This window comes from Nicotiana sylvestris, chromosome 12 (genome assembly GCF_000393655.2).
Source record: "Nicotiana sylvestris chromosome 12, ASM39365v2, whole genome shotgun sequence".
In the NCBI taxonomy this organism is placed as follows: domain Eukaryota; kingdom Viridiplantae; phylum Streptophyta; class Magnoliopsida; order Solanales; family Solanaceae; genus Nicotiana; species Nicotiana sylvestris.
In genome coordinates, this window is record NC_091068.1 from 112156913 (window position 1) to 112181086 (window position 24174).

Sequence of the window (24174 nt, forward strand, 5' to 3'; positions counted from 1 at the left end):
CCTAGCCTCCACGAGTAGGCGCCATCATGACTCCCGAGGGTGGGAAATCCGGTTCGTGACAAGTTGGTATCAGAGCTCTAGGTTACATAGGTCTCGCAATTCACGGACAAGCTTAGTAGAGTCTGAGGGATCGGTATGGAGACGTCTGTATTTATCCCCTAGAGGCTACAGAGTTAGGAAAAACTTCACATTTATTCTTTCCTGTCGTGCGCTTTGATTTCTCAATGCTAATTGAATTTCTACTCTGTTCTTTTGCAGATGGCGAGAACACGCGCTTCCTCATCCAACGATCAGCAGCCCGGCCCCCAGCAGCAGCTCCCACAAAGGGCAAAGGGCGAGGCCGAGGCCGTGCTAGAGGCCGAGGTAGGGGCAGAGCTCAGCCCAGAGCAGCAGCACCAGAGGCGGAGCCTCAGGTTGACTTTGATGATGAGGTTCCAGTCCAGACAATTTCGGTGGGCCCAGCTCAAGTCCTAGAGGGGTTTATTTCTACCCTAGTACTCCAGGACGCTCTGGTCCGTTTAGTGGGCCTTATGGAGAGTGTCACCCGTGCAGACTTACTTCCTGTAGTACCAGCCATCTCTCAGGATGGAGGAGGAGCCCAGACTCCTGCTACTCGCACTCCGGAGCAGATGGCTCCCCAGTTTTAGACTCTAGCAGCTCAGCCAGTTGGAATAGTTTAGCCGGGTGTGGTAGCTCAGACCGGTGGGGGAGCAGCTATGTCTGTCGATGCTTTGTGGAGATTGGACAGGTTCACCAAGCTCTTCCCTACTACTTTCAGCAATGCATCTTCTGAGGATCCCCAGGATTTTCAAGTTCTTCCCTACTACTTTCAGCGGTGCATCTTCTGAGGATCCCCAAGATTTTCTAGACAGCTGTCATGAGGTTCTCAGGAACATGGGGATAGTGGAGACAAATGGGGTCGATTTTGCTACTTTTCGCTTATCTGGATCCGCCAAGACTTGGTGGAGAGATTACTATTTGGCTAGACCAGCCGGATCACCAGCTTTGACTTGGGAGCAGTTTACTCAGCTATTTTTGGAGAAGTTTCTCCCTATTACTCAGAGAGAGGCCTATCGGAGGCAGTTTGAACGTCTCCGGCAGGGTTCTATGACTGTTACTCAGTATGAGACTAGATTCATCGACTTGGCTCGTCATGCTCTTATCATACTTCCCATAGAGAGAGAGAAGGTGAGGAGGTTCATTGAGGGACTTATCCAGCCTATTCAGTTTCATATGGCCAAGGAGACAGGAAGTGAGATTTCTTTCTAGGAGGCGGCCAATGTGGCCAGGAGAGTTGAGATGGTTCTATCGCAAGGAGGTGGTCAAAGGTCTGACAAGAGGCCTCGTCATTCAGGCCGATTCAGTGGCACCTCGTCTAGAGGCAGAGATTCGTATGGTAAAGGCAATCCTCTTAGGCCTTTTCAGTCAGCCCTTTAGGTTTCTCACGGTGCTTCAGGTGGCCGTGGTTCTCATATGCAGTATTCTGATCAGCAGCCCTACAGTGCACCACCAACTCCTATCAGTGCACCGCCGCTCCAGAGTTTTCGGGGTGGTCATTCAGGTCGCCAGAGTCAGTCTCAGTTTCCTCAGCCGCAACATTTAGGTGGATGTTTTGATTGTGGTGAGTATGGTCACATCCTGAGGGTTTGTCCGAGATTGGTGGGTACTCAGTCGCAGCAGCAGGGTCCCCGTGCTATGGTTTAGGCACCAGGTGTTCCACTGCCCGTTCCGCCATCTAGGAATGGGGGTAAATGTGCTAGAGGTGGAGGTAGAGGTGTTAGAGGTGGAGATCAGACCACTAGAGGTGGAGGCTAGCCAGCTGCAGGCCGTCCCAGAGATGTAGTCCAGGGTGGTAAGGCCCAGCCCCGATGTTATGCTCTTCCAGCCAAGCCTGAGGCTGAGGCTTCTGATGCAGTTATCACAGGTACTGTTCTGGTTTGTGGCAGAGATGCTTCAGTTTTATTTGATCCAGGGTCTAATACTCCTATGTGTCATCCGATTTTGCACCGTATCTGGTCATGCCTAGTGATGCCTTGAGTGTCCCTGTATATGTGTCTACACCGGTGGGTGATTCTATTACGGTAGATCGAGTTCATCATTCTTGTATAGTTGTGATTGGGGGTCTTAAGACCTGTGTAGATTTGTTACTTTTGGACATTGTTGATTGTGATGTCATATTGGGGATGGACTGGTTATCACCTTACCATGCTATCTTGGACTATCATGCCAAGACTGTGACCTTAGCGTTACTGGGTTTACCTCGTTTATAGTGGAGGGGGACTCCTGATCATTCTACTCGTAGTGTTATCTCTTATGTGAAGGCTCAGTGTATGGTCGAGAAGGGGTGTTTGGCCTATTTGGTATATGTTTGTGATTCTAATGCTGAGGTTCCTCCTATTGATTATGTGCCTGTTGTTTGTGAGTTCCCTGAGGTATTCCCTTCAGACATGCCGGGGATTCCACCCGACATGGATATTGACTTCTGCATTGATTTGGCTCCGGGCACCCAACCCATTTCTATTCCACCGTATCGTATGGCCCCGACTGAGTTGAAATAATTGAAGGGGCAATTGCAAGACTTGCTTGAAAAGGTTTTCATTAGATCTAGTGTTTCGCCTTGGGGTGCGCTGGATTTGTTTGTTAAGAAGAAGCATAGATCGATGAGAATGTGTATTGATTACCGGCAGTTGAACAAGGTTACAATCAAGAATAAGTATCCATTGCCGAGGATTGATGATTTGTTTGATCAGCTTTAGGGTGCCAAGGTATTTTCGAAGATTGACTTGAGATCTGGCTACCATCAGTTGAGGATTAGGGCATCTGATGTCCTTAAGACAGCTTTTCGCACTCGGTACGGGCATTATGAGTTCTTGGTGATGTCATTCGGGTTGACAAATGCCCCAGTAGCTTTTATGGATTTGATGAACCGAGTGTTCAGGCCTTACTTGGATTCATTCGTGATAATCTCCATTGATGATATTTTGATCTATTCCCGCAACCGGGAAGAGCACTAGTAGCATCTTAGAGTGGTTCTTCAGACTTTGAGGGATAGTCAGTTGTATGCTAAGTTTTCGAAGTGTGAGTTCTGGTTGAGCTCAGTTGCATTTTTGGGTCATGTCGTATCAACAGAGGATATTCATATTGATCCGAAGAAGATTGAGGCAGTCAAGAACTGGCCTAGACCAATATCAGCTATAGAGATCCGGAGTTTCTTGAGATTGGTAGGATATTATTGCCGGTTTGTGGAGGGGTTTTCGTCCATTGCAGCCCTGCTGACTAGGTTGACCAAAAAGGGTGCCCAGTTCAGGTGGTTGGATGAGTGTGAGGCGAGCTTTTAGAATCTCAAGACAGCTTTGACTACGGCACCGGTATTGGTTTTGCCCACAGGTTCAGGGCCATATACAATTTATTGTGATGCATCTCGTATTGGTCTTGTTGTGGTGTTGATGCAAGATGGCAAGGTCATTGCTTATGCTTCGCGGCAGTTGAAGATTCATGAGAAGAACTATCCGGTTCATGATTTGGAGTTGGTATCCATTGTTCACGCGTTGGAGATTTGGAGGCATTATCTGTATGGCGTGGTATGTGAGGTATTCACGGATCACAAGAGTCTGCAGGATTTGTTCAAGCAGAAGGAGCTAAATTTGAGGCAGATAAGGTGGTTGGAGCTATTAAAGGATTATGATGTCACCATCTTATATCATCTGGGAAAGGCAAATGTGGTGGCCGATGCAAGACCGCTTGCTTTGGATGTTCAGGCTTTGGCCAATCAGTTCATGAGGTTGGATGTTTCTGAGCCCAGCCGTGTGTTAGCTTGCACGGTCGCTCGTTCTTCTTTATTAGAGCGCATTCGTGATCGGCAGTATGATTATCCCCATTTGTGTGTCTTTAGAGACACAGTGCAGCACGGAGGTGCCAAGCAGGTTACCTTAGGTGATGATAGAGTTTTGAGATTGCAGGGTCAAATTTGTATGCCAAATGTGGATGGACTCCGAGAGTTGATTTTAGAGGAGGCCCATAGCTCCCGGTACTCTATTCTTCCGGATGCCGCGAAGATGTATTAGGATTTGCGGCAGCATTATTAGTGGCGGAGAATAAAGAAGGATATCATTGCATATGTGGCTCGGTGTTTGAATTGCCAGCAGGTTAAGTATGAGCATCAGATGCTTGGTGGTTTGTTCCAGAAGATTGAGATTCCTGAGTGGAAGTGGGAGCGAATCACTATGGACTTCGTTGTTGGACTCCCACGGACTCAGAGGAAGTTCGATGCAGTGTGGGTTATTGTTGATAGGCTGACCAATCAGCACATTTCATTCCTGTAGCAGTCTCCTATTCTTCCGAGAGGTTAGCTAAGATCTATATCCGGGAGATTATTCGTCTTCATGGTGTGCTCGTGTCTATTATTTCGGACCAAGGTACGCAGTTTACCTCACATTTCTATAGAGCAGTTCAGCGAGAGTTGGGCACACGGGTTGAGTTAAGCACAACATTTCATCCTCAGACGAACAGGCAGTCTGAGCGGACTATTCAGATTTTGGAGGATATGCTCCGAGCTTGTGTCATCGACTTTGGAGGCTCGTGGGATCAGTTTTGCCTTTAGCAGAGTTTGCCTACCACAACAACTACCAGTCGAGTATCCAGATGGCTCCTTATGAGGCTTTATATGGTAGGCGGTGTCGGTCTCCGGTTGGATGGTTTGAGCCGGGAGAGGCTCGGTTGTTGGGTACGGATCTGGTTCAGGATGCCTTGGACAAGGTCAAGATTATCCAGGATAGGCTTCGTACAGCTCAGTCCAGGCAAAAGAGCTATGCTGACCGCAAGGTTCAAGATTTGGCTTTCATGGTCGGTGAACGGGTATTGCTTCAAGTTTCTCCTATGAAAGGCGTGATGAGATTTGGGAAGAAGGGAAAGCTTATCCCTAGGGTAATTGGCCCGTTCGATATTCTTGATCGAGTGGAAGAGGTGGCTTATAGACTTGCATTGCCGCTGAGCTTATCAGCCGTGCATCCAGTGTTTTATGTGTCCATACTTCGGAAATATCACGGCGATCCGTCCACGTGTTAGATTTCAGCACTGTCCAGTTGGACAAGGACTTGTTTTATGAGGAGGCGTTGGTAGCTATTCTAGACCGGCAGTTTCGTCAGTTGAGATCGAAGAGTTTTCCTTTTGTTTGTGTTCAGTGGAGAGGTCAGCCTACTAAGGCATCAACCTGGGAGTCCGAGTCCGATATGCAGAGCCGTTATCCCCATCTTTTCCCCGACTCATGTACTTCCTTCTCATGTCCGTTCGAGGACGAACGGTTGTTTTAGAGGTAGAGAATGTGATGACCTTTTAGGTCATCACTTGTTTTTAAAATGAATTATGCATTCCGAGGCTTTAAAAATCTCTTTTAGCATTACCTTAATTTGCGTGCACAGTCTGGGCGCGTAGCCGGAAAGCTATTATGTAAAAATCTGTGAAAAATATTGAAATTTTGACTTCAAATGCATTTAAGTTGACTTTGGTCAACATTTTAGGTAAACGGACCCAGACCCGTAATTTGACAGTCCCGGAGGGTCCGTGGAAAAATATGGGACTTGGGCGTATGCCCAGAATCGAATTCCGAGGTCCCAAGCCCGAGAAATGAATTTTTAAAGAAAATTGTTTTCTGAAATTATTTATGAGATTTGGAAATGAATTGTAATTAGAACATGATGGTATCGGCCCGTATTTTGGTTCCGGCGCCCGGTACAGGTCATATACGTGATTTAAGATAAGTCTGTGAAATTTGGTAAGAAACGGACTTGAAACGACGTGAATCAGAGCATATTTGAGAAAAATGGAAAATTTGAAGTTCTTGAGAAATTTCATGATTTTGATGCTAAATTCATAGTTGTTGATATTATTTTAGTGATTTGAATATACGAGCGAGTTTGTATGATGTTTTTAGGTTGGTGTGCATGTTTGGTTTGGAGCTCCAAGGGTCGGGTGAGTTTTGGAAAGGCCACAGGGTGGATTTTGGACTTGGTGAATTGCAGGTTTTTAGCTGGTGTGATCAGGCATGCAGGCTTCGCATTTGCAAAGCCTGGATCGCAAATGCGAAGGCTGAGTCGCAAATGCGAAACAGCCCAGGCCAGCTCTTCATTGCAAATGCGAGATTTCCTTTGCAAATGCGATAGGCCCCTTTTGGGCATGTTATCGCAAATGCGATCCCTTGTTCGCATTTCCCAACTCGCAAATGCGAGAACCCCTTCACAAATGCGAATCTAGTAGAGGTCGGGATTCGCAATTGCGAACCCTGGTCGAAATTCCCATATCTGCAACCTGCGATTTTTATACTTAGCCGAAAAACTCCCATTTTTCACACTCTTTCAAAACCAAAACACTCTTGGGCGATTTTTCAAAGACAACTCTTCTTCCAAATCGATTGTAAGTCAATTTTAACTCGTCTTCTTCAATCATTAACATTTTTTCACATGATTTCAACTCAAAATCAATTATTTTCATGGGAAAATTAAGTGTTTTGGGTAAAACCTAAGTTTTTCAAAAATTGGGGATTTGGACCTCGGTTTGAGGTCCGATTTTAAAATAAATTATATATTTGGGTTCGTGGAAGAATGGGTAATCGGATTTTGGTTCGAACCTCGGGTTTTGACCATGTGGGCTCGGGGGTGTTTTTTGTCCTTTTGGGTAAAACTTTAGAAAACTCATTTTCATGCATTAGAATTGATTCATTTAGCGTTTATTGATGTAATTAAGCAACTTGTGGCTAGATACGAGCGGACTAGTGGTGGAATCACGAGGTAAAGCGATAGTAGAGGCTTGAATTGTGTTCGTGGCATCGAGGTAAGTGTTTGGTCTAACCCTAGCTTGAGGGATTAGGAGTTGTGTCCTATGTGCTACATGTTATTTGTTGAGTACGACGTATAGGCATGTTGACGAGTATCTATACGTTGGTGTCAAGCATGACCGTGAGTCTTACATTTGAAATTGTTGTGTTCTTGATAAATCCTACAAATGCCTAATTTGTTTATTTTCTGTGTTGAGCAAGGATTATGATTATACACGTGGGATGTACTTATTATTGAGTATTGGTGCTAATTGAGGTAGTTAGATGTTGGAACAAGTTTGGTTATAGCTGATTTCCCTTGCCGCGACGTAGTTGCTTATATTGTTGATTCCCTTGCTGGGATAGTGTGATTTCTATATTGATCCCTTGCCGGAATTTTTGTTGTGATTAGTGTTGAACTGTATATTTGGATCGGGTTGCACGCCGCAACAGTATTATATTTGGATCGGGTTGCACGCCGCAACAGTGATAAATGATATGGATCGGGTTGCACGCCGCAACTGAGTTAGTATGTTTTGAGAACGGGTTGCGTGCCGTAACAATTGATAACACGAAGTGTTTTTAGATTGGATACGAGTCCTTATTGTTTTGCTGTAAATTCTAAATTGTTCTCATGCTTTCTTCTTAATTTACTGTTAGTACCGATATTTCCCCACAGCATGTACCCCCTCCGATCTCTACTTGTTTATTCCTGTTTTATTTTCCGCTGCATATTATATAACTGCACATGTTTATTTGGTAGTATGGTCCTAGCCTTGTCATTACCTCGCCGGGGTTAGCCAGACGCTTACCAGCACATGGGGTCGGTTGTGCTGATGCTACACTCTGCACTATGTGAAGATCTCGAAGCAGCTTTTGGACAGTAGCATTTGGGGCGGCTACCTTCAGTCCAGCTAGAGATCCCGAGGTAGTCCTGCAGGCGCGCAGATACGTCGTTCTCTTCTATCCTATTATGCATTCTATTTTCATTTGTTTCCGAGACAGATTGTACTTTCTTTTCAAACATTTGTTGTAGTATTCATAGACAGTCCGTGATATTGTGACACCGAATTCCGGGTAGAGATGTATGTTGACATAGTCGTATTGGTTATGGTTACTTATATCAGATTAAGTCTTCTGCTTGTTTTTAGTTAACATTAATGTTTTACTGTTGATCACATGTTAGTTTAAGTTGTTAAAAATGACTAATAAATGAGTTAGAAATTCTACAATACGCAGCTTGCCTAGCCTCCACGAGTAGGCGTCATCACGACTCTCGAGAGTGGGAAATCTGGATCGTGACATTACCTAATAATGGAATTCTATTTCGATTTAAACTGCACATATTACCGATCCTACAATATCAATCCTACTTGAATAAGAAAAGGACGTCCATAATTTTCTATAAAAAAAATTGTTGTTCCTAATTAAAATTCTTTATTAACAAACAAGGCACGCACTAAAAGAAAATTTTCGTAATATGCTCTAAAAACATTTATAACATTTTAAACAAATTGAAATATTCTTACTATCCTTTAAAGTTAATTTGTATTAGTTCATATAAAGCTAAAACTAAATTATATGGTATATTATGTGTTCCTAAATATGAGGAGTTATTACATAATAAATTAAGTTAATTTTTAAAATATTAAATAATAAAAATATAATTAAATGTTAATCTTTTAAATATAAAATCTACTTTTAAATAATAAAAAAATATAGAGGCAAGTTTATACATTTTTTTTTACATGATAATAAGGTGGTTCTAATAATACAAATGCGATTGTTCTCTTTAGTTTATTTATTGTTACTTCAGTATAAGTAATTGATTCCTTTACAAATTTCTCAAAGAAAATCGATGGATATATGTTAGATTAGGTTTCGTAGAATAAGTTCGATCAAGTCTTCTATATATCAAACTCTAACAAAAAATTTTTTTGATTGGTTTATTTGCATTAGATGCTCATGTACAATGAATCATCTCCAATTCAATGTTACATCAATTTATATTCTAATAAAAAGCAAAATATTTAGAAGATTATTATTAATGTATTATGCGTGATGATTGGCTAAAAATAGTTGAAAGTAAGTGAAACACAATGATTGGATCGGCTTTGTTACAAAAGCAAAAATATATTACGATGTTCATATAGAATATGAAATCAACTGGAACTTTCCAAACAAATAGGAAGCTTGTATAATATAAGGTATTGATTTGATCTTTGTTTATTGTTCTGAAGATATTGAGTTTTTTTGTTTTTCAAATTATCTATCTTTTTCATATTTACGTTATTCTAGATAATAAATATTTATTTGTTTTATAAAATAAATGTATGTACTATTTAAGGTACTGGTTTATTGAGGGATACATATGTTTTTTTAGAGTATTAAAGTAATATAATTCTTTTAAATGTATTTATTCTTCACGTCCACATAATTCTTGATCATTCTGGATAGTACATATTTAAATAGTGGAGATTTATCCAAAAGTTTTAAAATTGTTTTTAACTCAAATGACTGAAATGAATTTCAAAATTATCATATACTTCTTCGTAATTTTCGATAATATTTTCAAGTAAAAAGGTATGAACTCGACGCAATTATGTGATTCATGTGATTAACCATGTAATTACTCTTACACATGTTCAAAAAATTGTGAAAAAACTTCTCAACAATGTTACGTTATATGTTAAAAAAATCATCTTAATTAATAGGTATCACATGTAGTTGTTTTTCTTGCATGATTGTGACTATTATTTTTATTATATTTTGAGGAGCGGGTGATCCTTTTTGATGAAAAATGTATAAAAATCGAAATCCTTTGCAATTTATTATATAACCATGGAGTATACAATGCATAAATCCAGGACAAAATACAAAATTGATCGCTTTGTCGAAATAATTATATTAGCTAGCCAAAAAATACATAAAATATGTATACTATATATATAATTCACATATATACCAAAACAAAATTATCTTGCTATTATTTTTAGAAGCGATTATATATATATATATATATAAAATCTTTACTCATGGACTTGATTTATCGGAATATTTGTATAATTAATATTTTATTACTTTGAATACGATAAAATAACAATGATTATTTTATCTTATAAATAATTTGTTACTAAATTTAGTTAGTTGTTCTTTCATATCAAAGTTCTTACTAAAGATTTACATGTAACGCACGTACATAGTAACTAGTTATTATAAAAGCATGAATATAATGTCGGTTGACAAAAATATCCCTAAAATTTTGTATGCTTTTTACGTCGTTCAAGGACAAAATTGTAATGTTAATACCTCTTCCCAATATGGCTTTACATGAAATTCTAAAACCAATCAAATTGCAACTTTTATGATACAATATCCTAATTATTGTAGTTCTAAACCATAACAATTCTCGCTTGATAAAGACGTTGAACCACTTCTTACCCAATAACTAATCATTATCTTTACTTACTATCTAGAAGAGAGGACGAAGGAGTAATTGTGAGAAGCACCTAACAAAAGGGCAAACAATTGATATACACATTCATCTTTATAATGTTATGATTCTTTGAACAACATCAAGAGTTATAGATACGAGTTATATATCGTGTTTGGCTCGGGCAATTGAAAGTAGATATTGTGTTCTCCATTGTGATGTTGAAGAGCAATTCTCTAAAAAATAAGAGAGGAGAACTGACTTATGATATCCAAAATATTAAAGCTTATATGACTTTTTCTTTAGTGAATATATTATTGCTTTAATACGTTTGCGTTCAGCCTGATCATGCTTGATAACTGGTTTGGTTAATCTTCTTGGCCTTATTTAATAAAATAAAATCTAATTACTTATAAAAAGTCACCAACTTTCTCAAACCCACGCCGACACATATTTTGGTTTACTACTTACCTAATGAGAGGGTACAATGGAATTACAATGCCTATCCGTTTACAATGAATACATATTTAGCTAAGAAATTAAGTGAAAAGAGCTCCCAAAAGGAAATGTATATGTAATGAAGAACAAATTCGAATAACAATCTCAAACAGAAGGATTCCTTATACCACTAGACATGGCACCGTTGCTAACAGTTATTTGAGCATCACCGGATCTATTTCGTAACATATTTTACTGATTTTAAATACTTGATTTTCTCCCATATAGTGGCTTATGCAAAATATCCATGATATAATTAATGGATGTACACTTTCTTAACAAGTAGTTTGAGCCCCTCTCCACTACTCAAATCCATGCTCAATTAAATATGTTGGACTTTTATATACCCCAAAATAATTCCAGAAGGATTCATATTCTTAGAAGTTGTTATACAATAGACATTCAAGTCATTCTAATCGTGTTTTAATCATCTGAAAACTAAATTATGCATAACTGTATTCATTTTATTTTATTAATGTTACATGTATTTATAAATTTCTTGTGTTGAGATACAACTTATTTAAAGAATTCAACGGAATACCACGTGCAAGTGTATGTACATACAGATTCGCATAAACTAAAAACACCATTTTGTCTAACGGTTAACCGTGCTATTTTGTACTATATCACATTTAATGATTAGATATATCATTTAGAGTCCCAATTCTAATATATATATATATATATATATATATATATATATATATATATATATATATATATATATATATATATAGATATATATATATGTCTAATGTACGTCTAAATGTTATTCACATGACAATAATCATTTTTCAATATGATATGAGACTTCGCCATTTACAAATATCTCAATCTAAGATAAACTATATTTACTGATATTTATATCACATATATATGTGTTGCGTTAGGGAGTTCTGGTATACATATCATTGCACAAAATTAAATATTCTTACGCCACAAGACTGATCGATTATCTTATTTAATATTGTTTAATAACGATTTTCAATACTTTTATATTTGTAAATGAGTCACTTAATCCCTAACGTAGGACACAATCTTACACAATAATAACACTTTTGTGCCTCCTAAAATAAATGTAATGTAACTACAAATAATATTACCTAAGATTTTTGGCAATGACTGAAATTGACGGAAAATAACGTGCAATGCACGTTTATAGAGACTAGTTTATATAAATAAATATTCTTAATTCGAAAATTTTAAAGACGTGTTACCTATAAAATGAGAAAGAAAAAACCAAAACAATGCCATGTAATAGTGCACATGAATCTCATAGTATAAAATCAATGTTCTAACTAGATTGGTGGGAGTTTGTATTCTCTTCGGTCCACTTTAATTGATTATTTTGCTGTTTTTACACATTAAGAAATTTCTTTTAGTATTAAGTAATAATAAAATTGACTATATTAATCTTAATTTGTTCATTGTAAATACCACAAATACTTCTAGGTTTTTTACTCCAAGGGCAACCTAAGAAAGAAGAAGTTAATTCCTTCTTGATATCTGAAAAAATCAAATATTGTAAGCCGTTGTAAAAAGATCAAAAATTAATTAAAGTGGACCGAAGAAAATATATATAAAAGTTCCTTTACTACTAACGAGTAAATAGTTTTGTTTTTAGAAGAAAAATGTATTGGCTACTTTTACTAAAAACATTTTTCACAAAATCCACGAAACGGAAAAAAAAAAAACGAAATCTCATTTTCTCGAAAATCAAGTTTTGTGCCATTCAACCCCAATAAAGGTTCAACTGACACAAATTTGTCGATACACATGGCACACGTGCAAGGCGAAGATTGAGATGCACGTGTGCATAACGGAAAACATCGTCATTCGAAAAAGTGACGACCGTTTCCTCTCTCTTCATTACTGCAAAAAATACAACAAAAAACCATGCCAATTTGAGCTCCACTTTCCCAGAAAACAAAAACGTACCTAACAGAAAACAAATCCTTTTTTCACTCACTCCACCCCACCCACCTACCCCCTCACGTTTTTCTCACAACTGAAAGTCGAGACAGGAGCGATCCGACTAATTTTTTGACCTAAAGCCAAATTTTATGAAGACATTAACTTTTTAAATTTATTTATTTAACGTTTATTTTTTTTAACTTTTCTTAGATACAAAATAATTAATAATTTTTTTATAATCAATAACTCCTAATAAGTATTTTTCATTTGACAATATAGCTAATTCATTTAATCTTTCTTGAGACAATGTTGATGTTTGGTAAGATTTTATCAATTTTAATTTTGACAATTTCTTTCCGCTGAAGCAAAGATAATATAAGTTATTAACATGAGCAATATAGACATTTGGAAAAGAATCAAATATTTATATTTGACTGAGTGTATCAATTATACTACTACTCCATCCTCTAACTATACTATTTTCTATGATACTTTTATTTAGAAAATAAATCTAAACCATCAATATCGAATTGATTATTATGCTTAAGGAACATTCAAGATGGAGGCAATATTTTTTCTAATTTTTATCATCTAGTGATCTTAGTTTTCATCGCTAAATAGAAAATTAAAAATATTTTCATATGCTTCGAATTGTTCAAATATATTTTGAAGTGAAAATTAGTCTTATCTACTATGTATAAAAGTAATCAACTCTAAAGGACTCTTCGAAATATTTTGAGATTTCATTATCAACATTCTCATCAAATTGTCACTTCCTATATATCACACGTTTCTTACAAAATTCGGGTTGGATATTCGTTTCAAGTGCAATTTCCTTGACAGAAATCATAGTAGTTGCATATCCTTCTTCTCTATATTTATTAAAGAAAGAAATCAAACTTTTTCACTTCACATTTTTTTAAAAACTTATACATAGCCTATTAGGTGTAACAAAAAATGGGGCCCCCACAAGTATAGGGCTTAAAGCAATTGCTTTACTTGCTTTATGGAAGGGCCGCCTCTGAGTCGAGGAGGTTTGCAGCTAGCAGATGGAGCTAGGCAGCCCGATGCACATGATATTTCTCGTTCAAGCAAGATTCGAGGAAGGGCTGTATCTCAAAGGTTGTGATATTTATATTTCTGTTCTAATACAAATATTAGTGGTTGTTTCCATACGATTCGAACCCGTAACCTGTAGAAAGGGGAGCTGGCAGACAAGATATATATGTGTTCATTTAGATCTTATTTGTATTAAAATATACAATATTTAACTGCAAATAATATTTAATTGCAAATACAATAATAATTGAGATATGAGTTTGATTGTAAGTTTAGAAACTATAAATTTTAAATTTCAACTTTGCCTCGGACTTGCCACGTACAAATATTTTGAGATAGCACAATATCTTAACTTAAATAAGGAACAGTCAGATAAAAGAATTAACTTGAAATTGTTATTTAATCAAAGGGAGAATGTGTGACGATTGAATGTAGCACGCTTTTAGAGTAGCTCTTGTTCATTATTAAACACTATAATGTTAAAACTTTTGAGTTACTAAGAAGGAAATATCGACATGTAAATTACTATTGATCTTCTTGAAGGGTAGGGGTACAAAACGAATCGGAAAACTGCACCAAACCGAAAAGTCAAACCAAACCGATTAAAAAACCTGACTAGGTTTGGTTTGACTTGGTTTGATATTGAGTAAAAAAAATCGAACCAAACCGATATATAAATATATAATTTTTATATATACTTTTACGATTTTTTCTTTACAAAGATTCTAAAAATATTTGGGATTCTCTTATGGGATGTAATATTTAATATAATATGAAGTACTCCATTTTTATTAACCTTACGTAATGGGTTATATGATTATTTTCTTATCAAGTGTTACTAAAATGCGCATCAATCTCTTTGTTCTTCAATGTTCATATGTCAAGATTTATTAAATTCTTATATATTTTTTCGAATTTGAAGTGGTATTTCGACAATATAAAATTAAATAGAACATATCATTAAATATGTATCATATTCATTTATGTTTAATTAGTAAATTTGTTTAACCTTAAAAGTATTCGTTGAACGAAAATATATTGTCAGACGACTAAAAAAGTAACTATCATGTGTTGTTAACAAAATTCTCATATAAAATTATTTTAATAGATCATATGCTTGTCAATTTTTTTAATTTTTACTAAACATATATTTACTTATAAAAAATTTAACAAAGTAAGATTGAAATAATATTCATGTAAAAAAATCCGAAAACCCGACAAAACCGAACTAATCCAACCCGATATAATCGGTTTGATTTGGTTTTAATAAAGACCGAACCAACCCGATCCATGTAACCCCTATTGAAGAGTAAGGTAGGAGAGAGGATTTGGACAATGGATATATATGGTTAGACCAAATGGTTATTCCCATGACATTTCATGAAAGCTTCCAGGAGACCGGCGTACGCAGAATTTTAGTTAAGTGCTATCAATATTTAAGGAAATGAGCAAAAAAATAAATAAATAATGTATAAACTATCGTGAACATGTCTATTATAAACATAATTTAAGTATATTATTGTAGCTCTCATGGATGAATTTTCGCATTTTAAAATGTATTCATAATATACTTAGATGGATAGTACTAAATAATTCGTGTACAGTACGAAAAATAAAAAAAAAAATCCATCACTTCATTTGACCGTAAAAGCTCCTCTGGCTTACTGGTTATAATAATAGAGAAGGTCCAAAGATCAATTCCTGTTCTATTTATTAAGAAACAAATGAAGCTAAAAATTTCAAAACACCTAGGGTGTGTTTGGTATAAAGGAAAATATTTTCCGGAAAATGTTTTCCAATCTTTTCATGTTTGGTTGGTTTAAATGTTTTGAAAAATATTTTTCTTATGAAAATGTTTTCCTTATCAAAAGAAGAAAAAATATTTTTCAAAACTCTTTTCTCAGTCTTCCTCACCCTATTCCCCACCTTCACCAACCCACCCCACACCCCCTCCCCCCCCAAAGTTAAGGTTTTAACCCACGCCCTTCATGATACATACATTGCGGTCGACCAATAGGCTCTGAAGCGCTGATGTGCTAATTTCTCTCATAAAATTATCTATATCCATTGATTTTACATATTATTTATATGTATATTTAATATAATTTTCCAACGAAGCGGTGTGAAATAACACTAAAGGTGCGTTCCGCCCCTGCCAGTAGGTTCATAATTTCTTGCTTATCAATGGTGCAAAATGATAAGCAAGAAATGTGGAGTGTACAGACACCACTTCGACAATTCCAGAGCATACCAATGTGATGCTCTTAATTAGCATTAAGTATTGAAAGCGATATATCAAATTTTAATTGGTGAGATGTGAACTTATATGTCGCTGAGCTTAAGCGCCATCCAAATAAGTTGATTTTCTACCCCAATCATTTATACGACATACTCGTCTTATGTATTTCATCACAACCACTTGTAAAGTATTGCAAATATCACCACTCAACTTTAAATACTATTTTTTTTTCTCAAATCTCAATTAACTTAAAATTACAAGTTCTGCGAACTTAAACCCATGATAATATTTCTGCTTAAATTTTAGTACTTAAAAAAATTGCATAACAACATAGTAGTAATAATATAGTAAAAGGCGGGTTTAGGACTCAGCTTTTTTGGACAATCAGTATTGCGTTAGCATAACAGAATCAAAGAAAAAGCTCAAAAGAAACCGTTCTTTGCGCCATAGGTTTTTTCCCATTCCCACGTTTGATCGAATCACACGTAACTTATGATAGCTCCACTGGCCTTTTCTGCACATTCGTTTGTCTGGCTTTTACCTTTTGTTTTTCTTTTTCTCGAACTTTTACTTTAAAAAAATTCATATATTCTTTTTGGACAAGTTTACAAAGGTATTGCTTTTGGCCTTATGCCTTACATTTGAGCCCTCGTAGTCAATAAAACTTAAAATTACAAAATGAATATTCCGCCTCTATTTTGGACTTTGGACTCGAATTGACACGGGATGCACCGACAAAAAGGATCTCGATTACGATCATTTCTTACTATTGATGCCTTTAATCTAAACTTTTGTAGTTTCTTTCAATTAATCCAAAATTTTCTCTAGTTTATATCTTGTTATATTTAAGGGGAATGTTTAAGTAAGATAACAGTTCTATTTTTTTTTCATGAGACAATAGATCTAAATAATTCGTGTTTTCTCTATTTGATCTTGTAAAAGTAATGCTAGTGTTTAAGTAAGACAATAGTTCTAATTACTTGTTTACCCTAAAAACGGATAACAATTGAATTTATACGTGGTTTTAAAGATACGTGATATAATTTGACACAATAATAATAATAAAATACGTAAATTGATATTGAAATTAACTGAAAATAGAAATTAAAGCAAACCAAAGGAAATATATAGCTTTGGCCCTCGAACCTAATGAGTATTTCGCTGGAAAGTATGAACTAATTAACAGAGTATTGAGAGCTTAAGAGAAAGATAATATATTGCTTTATGTAGCGTGAATATGATATCTTTTACAAATGACTAGACCCCCTTTATATAGCAGGGGAGCCCTACCCCTAATACAATCCTTAATACAGTAAGAAATCCCATGAGTAGCTTATTAATCGGCCTCTTCTTGATACGTGTCGAGATTCCCGCCGTGATCCTAGCCCGATTGCAGATATCCTGGCTTCCCATTATGGCTCGGCAGGCTTCTCTCGATCTTGCTAGATCTTTGTCCCGCTTGGTCTCGATCTTGGTTGGTCTCGATCTCGATCGGCCCCTGAGTCATGAGCTTGGCAAGCTAACTTTGTGCCACAGTCCGGTATGATATGTGGTCGAACTTTGGCCTGATGCGCCTCGATCTCGATTAATCATACAAAAAGGGCAAGCCCGATTTTGACCATATACATTATTGTATTTGTTTTGTCGCAAACGTGCAAGTTTATTGTAAGGGATCATTTGGTTGATGGTATAGGAACAATTAATCTTAGCATAAATTTATATATATGATAATAACATTGTTTGGTTAGCCACATAAGAAAAAATGATCACAACATAACTAGTGTATTATTTGGCTGACAGTAATAATTTATAATAATCGTATTATATTATGCAAGAATTCATGAATTATTTTATATGGGATAGAATATGGAATAAGAATACGTGTATTAATAATCTCTTCATTATTAATTACCCATGGAACTATTTTGTCAATAGTACTTGTAGGCATATAAATTTTATTGGAATTAAATCCGTAAAATAATTGGGACTATATTTTAAAATTCAAGATATATTAGTTCAAATAAATTTATTGTGCTAATATAATTAGATTAATTTTAAGCCCAATATAAATGGATTAAATAAATAAGTTTTAATCCATTTGGCTAGCCCATTTAATTGGGCTAAAGTGATGAGTCCACCTCATTAGGCCCAAGATATCATCTTCCTAGAGGCCCAGTTTGGTGTCATGTGTCATATGACGTGGCATGCCAAGTCAAGCGGAAGAGCCAATAGGATCATGTCACGTGTCAAATAACAAGGCATGCAAAGTTACATTAAAAGGCTAATGAAATCGCGCCACGTGCTCAGGTGACATGTTTCGGCCAATCAAATGCGGTCGTGTCATACTTCAATTTGATTGGTCGGAAAGAGTTTGTTCTTATCATAATTTCTTCCTTCCATAACTATAAATAAGGGTCTTCATAACCTAGAAAAGATACCATAAGTTATAATAAGAAGCAAGAGAGAGCTCGTGGATCAAACGCCGCAAATTTCTTTACAAGTTTCAAGCTTCACGCAATCAAGTTCAAGTTCAAGAAATCACGTTCAAGTTCAAGAACGAAGAACAAATCAATGTCAAGTTCAAGTAATCAAGGTCAAGTTCAAGCAATCAAGAATAAGATCATCGTTCGTGGCAATAAACATAGATTCAAGATCAAGCTCAAGGGCCCTTGAATTTATTTACTATTGAAAAGAAGAATCACAGGATCCATAGAGATTGTAACACTCGAATATTTGAAATAAAATACTACGATTGTTGCAATATTTTTCGGTCTTGATTTTATTTTCTCAACGCAAACTTATTATCTACAAATTCTGGCATGCCCAGTGGGACAATCTCTACCTCTCATCTCAACTTTTCAATCACCAAAGTTCAAGAACATCAAAATGGCTTCAAGGAAAATCAACTCCAGTTCAACTTCCACCAAGGTTGTTAATTTCAGGTTCTATGCTGATGTGGAAAGCATCCTCAATATTACCTTTGGAAGTTTTGGACCAGTTACGAGGAGCAAAGTGAGCTCGTTAGGACAATAGGCACCCCAAGTGCCATCCGCATCAACCCCTATTTTCGAATCTTCATCCTCAAAAGGAGAAAGATCTTCCACAAACGCACCTGAAGGAGAAAGCGATGTTGCTGAAAAGATCAAGAAAACTCTTGCTCTGCTTGACCTCTCCGGATCCAAGCACTCTGCTGTGAAGGAAGATGATGATGCTTCAAGTGATGGATCCTCCCCACTTACACTACATAATGTGAACCAATCAAGGATCAACCTGTGTGAAAATCTATGCTACTCTCCATCGTCCACGATAATCGTGCAAGCCATGGTGACAAACACTTCATCTGTGGAGGAGCAGTTGGCAAACTTGACTAAAGCAATCGATGGCTTGACCAAGTGCATGCAAAATCAAGATGCTAGAATCGACAAGCTAACATATAGGGTGTGAGTCTTGATGGAAGAAGAATCTACCCACGCACCTGGCAAGCTCCCAGAAGTTCCAGAGAGTGATTCTCCCCAAAGACCAGTAGCATCTGCTAAGGCTATCCTTGTCTCATCTAAAGGGATGATTCCAATCGATCAACTAAAGGAGTTCATTGAAGGAACCATTAAGAACAAGTATGAGGTTGCTTCCAAGTCCTCCCGTACATATGCAAAACCGTACACTGCAAGGGTCGACATGTTGAGGTTGCCTGCTGGTTATTAACCGCCAAAGTTTCAATAGTTTGATGGAAAAGGTAATCCAAAGCAACATGTGGCGCGCACTTCATTGAGACGTGCAACAATGATGGGACTTATGAAGATTACCTCGTCAAGCAGTTTGTCTGCTCACTAAAAAGAAATGCTTTTGACTGGTACACAAACCTTGAGGTCGGATCTTTTGATAGTTGGGATCAACTAGAACAAGAGTTCCTCAATCGCTTTTATAGAACACGACGTACTGTGAGTATGATAGAACTCACAAATACTCATCAACGAAAGTGCGAACCAATTATCGACTTTATCAATCATTGGAGAAATGCAAGCCTCAACTGCAAAGAGAGGCTTAGTGAAGCTTCTGGCAAAGAGATGTGCATCCAAGACATGCATTGGGGACTCCTCTACATCTAGCAAAGTATCAAGCCTAGCACGTTTGAAGAACTTGCAGCTTGCGCCCACGACATGGAGTTAAGCATGGCCTCCGCTGGAAATGAAAGGTTGCCTATCTATGAGCCTCGCAAAGGGAACGACAACCAAGAAGTCAGGAAATGGAGCAAGTTGGTACCGAGGCATGAAAACAAAGAAGCCATGAATGTCAATACATCACCTGTAAAGTTCACAATGAAGGTGAGCAAGAGGCATAGTACGAAATCCACTTCTTTTCAAGATAAACCAAGTAGGAAGTTGACTCTAATAGAAAAGCAAGATAAGGAGTACCCATTTCTGGATTCTGATGTGCCAGCAGTTTTTGAAGAACTCCTCGAGTTAAATCTCATTGAGCTTCCGGAGATGAAGCGACCAAATGAACCTGGGAAAATGAATGACCCAAATTACTACAAATATCACCGACTTGTAAGCCACCCTCTGGAGAAGTTCTTTCTCTTCAAGGACAAAGTCATGGACTTGGCCCGTGAAAAGAAGATCGTGCTTGAAGATGAAAAAGCAAGGGCAAACCAAGTCTCTATCACCTTTGACTCATTCAGTCAAGATGAGTTATGTAGTTTAAAAGAAACCAAAAATGAAGAATTATTGGAGAACAACAAAGTTGGAGACGATCAACCTGATGATGATCAAGGTTGGACGTTGGTGACTCGTCGTAAGCGTCACAAAAGGAGCCTACGAAAAGAATCAATAGAACAACCAACAAGGAAGATGATGGTAAAAAGACCAATGAAATAGAATCCAATTAGGTGTTTGAAGAAAGCAAAAGTGGAGATGCACCACCCTCAAAAGCCACGACATCCAGTAGCCTTGGAGGATTTCTTGCCATGTTGGTTCCGCATGAAGATTTCCTGTGATGGTATTGAGGCCTCTTGTTGCAATGTTGATAAATGGGAAGAAAGGAATGACGGCCCATCATTGACACCATCTTCAGAAAAGCTCATCGAGTCTATTCCCCAAGAAGTTAATACGTGCGAGAAAAAGGTTACGTTCATAAATGACGATCTTCTGCTAGGTGACACTCCTCATAACCGCCCATTATACCTGGTTGGCTATATGCATGATGAAAGGGTAAATCGAATTTTGGTTGATAGAGGATCCTCAGTGAACATTTTGCCAATTCGCACTGTGAAGGAACTTGGTATTCCCATGAACAAACTCTCAGAAAGTCGTGTGATGATCCAAGGATTCAACCAAGGGGGGAAAGAGCCATAGGCGCGATCAGGCTGGGAATCACTATTGATGCGAAGACTTCATACAATGTCTTGCTTGGAAGGGCTTGGATACATGAGAATAAAGTAGTTCCATCTACTTACGATCAATGTTTAAAATACTACGAGGGTGAAGTCGAGAAGAAGATAGTTGCTGATGATGAGCCATTCACCGAGGCAGAGTCACACTTCGCCGATGCAAAGTTCTACTTGAAGAACCGCATTGTGAATGAGCTAAAAGTTGATGATGGCATGAAAAGCAAGAATGACGAGCCCATAACTAAAATAGCTAAGGTGACTATTAGTAAAGCCAAAGCTGTTACTTAGGAGGTACATGCCAACGCAAATAAATCTCATGAGGGGATATTGCGTCTTATGGAAAGAAAGTAAGTCTCACGCTCCAATATGTCCCTAAAGGGAAAAAAGACGAGGGCGAATCATCTAATCTCAAAACTAACACGCTAAAGGAGTTAAATCTTCCAGTAAAGCGAATTAAGGCAATAAAGTTGTCCTCGAATCCACTTGCAGGGTTTGTAGCCCAAAATTGTTTGCAGAATGTGGCACTCCCTACAAAGCGAACAAATGAAGGTTTTGACCCTAACGCTTACAAGCTATTTGCAAAAGCTGGATACAATCCCAATGAGCCATCAAAGTTAGGGAAGCTCCCATCAGAAGCTGCAACGAGGCAACCACGTGAAGGTTTGGGATACAAGCAACCGTCACAAGTGCGCATCTCAATAAGAAGGGCCAGTAGCAATTATATCATTGTAGAAGATAAATCTGCTGCTTCTAACAGGCCTTCTATCTTTGATCAACTTGGAAAATCAACTGTGAGAACTTCCGTATTTGAGAGATTGGGTCCATTAAAGAAGGGGAATAAGTTCTAGAGAAATTATCGAAATACAAGAACACCCGCTTCGCCCAAAATTCAGAAGATTTCTAAAGATTTCCAAAGTTTGGTTCCTTCTAGAATGAAGCGACAAAAAAAATCATGGTTTCATGTGATGAAGTACTGAAGGTGAAGCCATACACTGTGGTCTACACTAAAGAACGTGATAAAGACAAAGAAAGTGTGGGTTTGTATTATGTTACTGCACAAGCGAGCACGGTGTTTTATCTCTAATGGAGAATGACGAGAAATTGGATGATGTTTCACCGTGTTATCACATATCCTTCAATGATGGGGACTCTCAAGAAGATGAAGATGCGTAAGACGCTCCACCTGAACTTGAAGAAGGAGTTAAGACTACAGTTGATGCCTTAAAAGAAGTTAACCTTGGCATCGATGAGGAACCAAGACCCACCTACCTAAGTGCTTTATTAGAAGTTGATGAAGAAAGCACTTATATTGAGTTACTCAAGGAATACAGGGATGTTTTTGCTTGGAGCTACAAAGAGATGCCTGGCTTGGACCTGAAAGTAGCAGTCCATCACCTTGCCATCAAGAATGGTGCTTCCCCTGTTAAAAAAGCCCAAAGGCGCTTTAGGCCGGACTTGGTTCCCTTGATTGAAACTGAAGTTAACAAACTCATCAAAGATGGCTTTATTTGTGAAGTTAAATACCCGACATGGGTTTCAAGTATTGTCCCTGTAAGGAAGAAAAATGGCCAGATTCGAGTATGCGTTGACTTCAGGGATCTCAAAAATGCATGCCCAAAAAATGAGTTCCCGCTTACTATTCCAGAGCTGGTAATCGATACTACTACTGATTACGAGGCAATGTCTTTCATGGACGGTTCGTCGGGCTATAACCAAATTTGCATGGAACTAAAAGATGAAGATCTTACTGCATTTCGCACCCCCAAGGGTATTTATTGCTACAAGGTAATGCCTTTTGGCATGAAGAACGCTAGTGCTACTTACCAAAGGGCTATGCAGAATATTTTTAACGATCTTCTTCATAAGAATGTCGAATGCTATGTTGACGACTTGGTGGTAAAATCAAGAGAGAAGGGAGACCACTTAAAAAACTTGAGAATTGTGTTTCAGTTACTCCGGAGGTACCAACTTAGGATGAATCGATTGAAATATGCCTTTGGAGTTACTTCCGGAAAGTTCCTTGGTTTCATTGTTCGATATCGAGGGATTGAAATTGATCAAGCCAAAGTAGATGCAATCTTGAAAATTCCTGAGCCTCAAGATATTCATGAATTGAAAAGTCTGCAAGGAAAGCTAGGAGATTCATCTCAAACCTAGTTGGGAGGTGCCAACCATTCAGTCGCCTTATGAAGAAAGGTGTCCCTTTCAAATGGGACCAAGCGTGTAGCAATGCCTTTGAGAGCATTAAATCCTACTTGATGAAGCCTCCAATTTTGGCAACCCCTATACTTGGAAAGTCGTTGATACTATACATTTCAGCACAAGAAAGGTCCCTTTACTACTTGAGTAGGATGATGACACTAAATGAGCTGAATTATTTTCCAATTGAAAAGTTGTGTTTGGCGCTAGTCTTCTCAATTCAAAAGTTGAAGCACTACTTTCAAGCTCATCTTATCCGTCTTGTTTCTAAAGCAAATCCCATCAAGTTCGTGATGTCAAAGCCTGTTCTTAGTGATCGACTAGCGATATGGTACCTCCAATTTCAACAATTCGAGATTTTGTACATCCCTCACAAGGCTGTAAAAGGACATGCATTGGCAGACTTCTTGGCGGATCATCCGATACCTGATGACTGGGAGCTAACTAACGAACTACTTGATGAGGAGGCAATGGTAGTTGAAGTTCAACCTCCATGGAAGATGTACTTTGATGGTGTTGCGCATCGTGGGGGAGATGGTGCTAGCGTAGTATTTGTCACTTCCCAAGGTGAAGTCTTGCCCTACTCCTTCACCTTGACACAACTCTGTTCCAACAATGTTGTCGAGTATCAAGCATTA